At 41.6% G+C, this 5,520-nt stretch overlaps 1 pseudogene; it reads right to left on the reverse strand.

Moving 5' to 3' along the window:
• Positions 1–4,669, reverse strand: part of LOC105522737 — a 39,667-nt pseudogene extending 34,998 nt beyond the window's left edge.
• Between the last annotated feature and the right edge of the window lie 851 nt (positions 4,670–5,520).

A 5,520-nucleotide genomic window follows, 5' to 3' on the forward strand; every position in this document is an offset into this window, starting at 1 on the left:
CTGATCTTAGTTATTTCTTGCCTTCTGCTAGCTTTTGAATGTGTTTGCTCTTGCTTCTCTAGTTCTTTTTATTGTGATGTTAGGGTGTCAATTTTAGATCTTTCCTGCTTTCTCTTGTGGGCATTTAGTGCTATAAATTTCCCTCTACACACTGCTTTAAATGTGTCACAGAGAGTCTGGCACATTATGTCTTTGTTCTCATTGGTTTCAAAGAACTTCTTTATTTCTGCCTTCATTTCGTTATGCACCCAGTAGTCACTCAGGAGCAGTATGTTCAGTTTCCATGTAGTTGTGTGGTTTTGCATGAGTTTCTTAATCTGGAGTTCTAATTTGATGGCACTGTGGTCTGAGAGACAGTTTGTTGTGATTTCTGTTCTTTTACATTTGCTGAGCAGCGCTTTACTTCCAATTATGTGGTCAATTTTGGAATAAGTGCGATGTGGTACTGAGAAGAATGTATTTTCTATTGATTTGGGGTGGAGAGTTCTGTAGATGTCTATTAGGTCCGCTTGGTGCAGAGTTGAGTTCAAGTCTTGGATATCTTTGTTAAGTTTCTGTCTCGTTTATCTGTCTAATGTTGAAAGTGGGGTGTTAAAGTCTCCCATTATTATTGTGTGGGAGTCTAAGTCTCTTTGTAGGTCTCCAAGGACTTGCTTTGTGAATCTAGGTGCTCCTGTATTGGGTGCATATGTATTTAGGCTAGTTAGCTCTTCTTGTTGAATTGATCCCTTTACCGTTATGTAATGGCCTTCTTTGTCTATTTTAATCTTTGTTGGTTTAAAGTCTGTTTTATTAGAGACTAGGATTATGACCCCTCTTTTTTTTTTGTTTTCCATTTGCTTGGTAGATCTTCCTGCATCCCTTTATTTTGAGCCTATGTGTTTCTTTGCACATGAGATGCATCTACTGAATACAACACACGGATGGGTCTTGACTCTTGATCCAGTTTGCCAGTCTGTGTCTTTTAATTGGAGCATTTAGCCCATTTACATTTAAGGGTAATATTGTTATGTGTGAATTTGATCCTGTCATTATGATGTTTCCTGGTTATTTTGCCTGTTAATTGATGCAGTTTCTTCCTAGCATCGATGGTCTTTACAATTTGGCATGTTTTTGCAGTGACTGGTACCGGTTTTTCCTTTCCATGTTTAGTGCTTCCTTCAGGAGCTCTTGTAAGGCAGACCTGGTGGTGACAAAGTCTCTCAGCATTTGCTTGTCTGTAAAGGATTTTATTTCTCCTTCACTTATGAAGCTTAGTTTGGCTGGATATGAAATTCTGGGTTGAAAATTCTTTTCTTTAAGAATGTTGAATATTGGCCCCTACTCTTTTCTGGCTGGTAGAGTTTCTGCTGAGAGATCCGCTGTTAGTCTGATGGGCTTCCCTTTGTGGATAACCCGACCTGGCTGCCCTTAACATTTTTTCCTTCATTTCATCTTTGGTGAATCTGACAGTTACGTGTCTTGGGGTTGCTCTTCTCAAGGAGTATCTTTGTGGCATTCTTAGTATTTCCTGAATTTGAGTGTTGGCCTGCCTTTATAGGTTGGGGAAGTTCTCCAGTAATATCCTGAAGAGTGTTTTCCAAGTTGGTTCCATTCTCCCCATCTCTTTCAGGTACACCAATCAGATGTAGATTTAGTCTTTCACATAGTCCCATATTTCTTGGAGGCTTTGTTCATTTCTTTTTACTCTTTTTTTCTCTAAACTTCTCTTCTCACTTCATTTCATTCATTTGGTCTTCAATCACTGATACCCTTTCTTCCACTTGATCAAATCGGCTACTGAAGCTTGTGCATTTGTCACATAGTTCTTGTGCCATGGTTTTCAGCTCCATCAGGTCATTTAATGTCTTCTTTATGCTATTTATTCTAGTTAGCCATTTGTCTAATCTTTTTTCAAGGTTTTTAGCTTCTTTGTGATGGGTTCGAACATCCTCCTTTAGCTCAGAGAAGTTTGTTACTACCGATCATCTGAAGCCTACTTCTGTCAACTCATCAAAGTCATTCTCCATCCAGCTTTGTTTCATTGCTTGTGAGGAGCTGCATTCCTTTGAAGGAGAAGAGGCACTCTGATTTTTGAAATTTCAGCTTTTCTGCTCTGGTTCTCCCCATCTTTGTGGTTTCATCTACCTTTGGTCTTTGATGATGGTGACGTACAGATGGGGTTTTGGTGTGGATGTCCTTTCTGTTTGTTAGTTTTCCTTCTAACAGTCAGGACCCTCTGCTGCAGGTCTGTTGGAGTTTGCTGGAGGTCCACTCCACACCCTTTTTGCCTGGGGATCACCAGCAGGGGCTGCAGAACAGCAAATATTGCAGAACAGCAAATGTTGCTGCCTGATCTTTTCTCTGGAAGCTTCATCTCAGAGGGGCATCTGGCTGTATGTATGAGGTGTCAGTCGGCCCCTACTGGGAGGTGTCTCCCAGTTAGGCTACTTGTGGGTAAGGGACCCACTTGAGGAGGCAGACTATCTGTTCTCAGATCTCAAACTCCATGCCTGGAGAACCACTACTCTCTTCAAAGCTGTCAGACAGGGACATTTAAGTCTATAGAAGTTTCTGCTGCCTTTTGTTCAGCTACGCCCTGCCCCTAGAGGTGGAGTCTACTGAGGCAGGCAGGCCTCCTTGGGGTGTGGTGGGCTCCATCCAGTTCGAGTTTCCTGGCTGTTTTTTTTTTGCCTACTCAAACCTCAGCAATGGTGGACACTCCTCCCCCAGCCTCACTGCCACCTTGCAGTTTGATCTCAGACTGCTGTGCTAGCAATGAGCAAGGCTCCGTGGGTGTGGGACCCTCTGAGCCAGGCGCAGGACAGAATCTCCCGGTGCACCGTTTGCTAAGACCATTGGAAAAGCTCAGTATTAGGGTGGGAGTGTTCCAGTTTTCCAGGTACCGTCTGTCATAGCTTCCCTTGGCTAGAAAAGGGAATTCCCTGACCTCTTGTGCTTCCCGGGTGAGGCGATGCCCCACCCTCCTTCGGCTCACATTCTGTGGGCTGCACCCACTGTCCAACAAGCCCCAGTGAGATGAACCTGGTACCTCAGTTGGAAATGCAGAAATCATCCATCTTCTGCATTGCTCATGCTGGGAGCTGTAGACTGGAGCTGTTCCTATTCGGCCATCTTGAAACCCAAAAATCTCTTAGTTAGAATTTTAAATGAACTTTTGCTTTTCACACTTTGCTTCTTTTATGTGGTAGAGCTAGGATGTACTTTTTGACTGCTTATTTGTAGTTAGTTTCACAGAAAATTCTTCTGGTTTTAGTGTGCTGCCAATCTCTTGTTTGAAAGATAAAGAGATTTATATATACATATATATTTTTTAAAAGACCAAACAGCCTGGGTGTGGTGGCTCATGCATATAATCCCAGCACTTTGGGAGGTTGAGGTGGGTGGATCACCTGAGGTCAGGAGTTCAAGACCAGCCTGGCCAACATGGTGAAAACTCATCTCTACTAAAAATACAAAAAATTAGCCAGGCATGGTGGCGCATGCCTGTAGTCCCAGCTACTCAGGGGGCTGAGGCACGAGAATTGCTTGAACCTGGGAGGTGGAGGTTGCAGTGAGCCAAGATCGTGCCACTGTACTCCAGTCTGGGTGACGGAGTGAAACTCTGTCTGAAAAAAAAAAAAAATACAGAAAACATTCATCTTAGCACCTTCTGGTAAAAATTAAAAAAGAAAAGATGTTGATTTTACCTTACCACTGATTTTTACTAAACTTACAAGCTTTAGTTTAAGCAACAGGATCACAATTTCTTTTTCCTGTCACTAACACCCAGATTGTTGCAAATACTCAAAAAGGAAGTGCAAAGCATCATGCTGGAGGATTTCTATGCCTTAGCTTCTGCAGTATTTCTCTACAAAGGGGCCAGGATGACCCTAGCATTCCTGTCTTCATTCTCAGAGCTATACAAATTATGCTTTTTCAATGCATTCTTGAACAAGATCTGGTAGCAAGTAGCGAACGCTCTGCCCCTTCTAAGGGCTCTCCAGATTTTTGTGGATGAGCTATCATTAGTGATCCATTCATTCACCACATTAATGTTGCTCTGGTGTTTCCATAGCACATTAGAGTCATGGATGAATTTCTAAGCATCATTTCCAGCCTGAGTAATACATATGAGCCCATAGTTGACCACAATTTGGGTGATGTCTTCACTTTTCCACAAATTAGGAACATCAAAGTACTCCAGTAAATCTGCCCCACACAGCAGCTTGACCTTTGGTGCATCTTTTGATTTTGGCTCTAGGGATTATTTTTTTTTTTACTAGAATCTTGTCTTTGTTCCGTTCATGTCCTCTTCCATCCAGCCTTTCTGGCGTAGGTGAGTTCTGCTGGTGATCACAGTTACTAGCCTCCAGTTTCTCCTAATGGTGTTTTAGCACCATAACAGTCTCTTTTCACTTTTTCTGAAGACTTTCCCATGTATCAACTTCCACTCATTTGGAATTCTTGGTGGCAAGTTCGGCTATGATGACCCGGTGATGGGCAGGAATGAGTCCTTTCTTCTTATAAGCATCACCAACAGGAAATATCATGCCTTTGACAATTCTATATCTTTGTGTTCCATTCATATAGTCCTTGGCCAGCTCAAACAACCTGAGGTGCCTGTTGGTGATAGGACTGATAGAGCCACAGCTAGGAGAACCACTTCAGTCTTCTCCGAATTTTCCATGGTTAGAACTTGAAGTTGTTGATGTAAATGGAAAACTGTGATGCCTCCCTTGTTGTTTTTACAAAGGAAATTCTTTGAATCTGAAGTGTCTTGCAAGGTAGACTATTGGAACCATTCCAATTAGTGTGTCAACAGTCTTCTCTAAGATGAGCTAGAAAAATGGTTTTATATCCAAATTGTAACTTGCACCCTCACTGTCCACTGGCCTGAGTGCTCCTGGAGACAACCCATGTCCAGGATGCCAGCGAGGGAAATACTTTTCCTATTGTATTTTTACTGGACCTTTTCCAGTATTCAGTACAGTAACATGCTGTATAGATTTATAGCCTAGGAACAATAGGCTACAGCATATAGCCTAGGTGTGTAGTAGGCTATACCATCAGGGTTTGTGTAAGTACAGTCCATGATGTTCACACAACAATGAAATCACCTAACAATGCATTTCTCAGAATGTATCCATATCATTAGCAACATATGACGGGGTAACAAAAAGTAATTACTTTAACATTGTCATCAACCAAGCTTTTCCACATAAAAGAAAAGCAATAGAAATACAAATTTAAACAGTTTAATTAAAACTACTTTAACCTTAATTTTGAACTGAGAATATCAGTATGAACTCATGATGTACTTTGTCTAAAAATACATATTCCCTGGCTCGTTTGAAGAAAAAGTTTTACAAACAATTACCAATGCAATAGCAATGAATGTCTTTCACACCCAGATTGTGACCTCTAAATAACATTCCCCATTTAAAGAAACTAAAACATTTTGGAGAAATGACTGATTCTACATCTGGAGCAAGACATGCATAAGATGACTATGGGTCATTCTTCCTTCCCCTCCCTCCC

The sequence above is a fragment of the Colobus angolensis genome, unplaced genomic scaffold (genome assembly GCF_000951035.1).
Source record: "Colobus angolensis palliatus isolate OR3802 unplaced genomic scaffold, Cang.pa_1.0 Scaffold111, whole genome shotgun sequence".
In the NCBI taxonomy this organism is placed as follows: Eukaryota; Metazoa; Chordata; class Mammalia; order Primates; family Cercopithecidae; genus Colobus; species Colobus angolensis.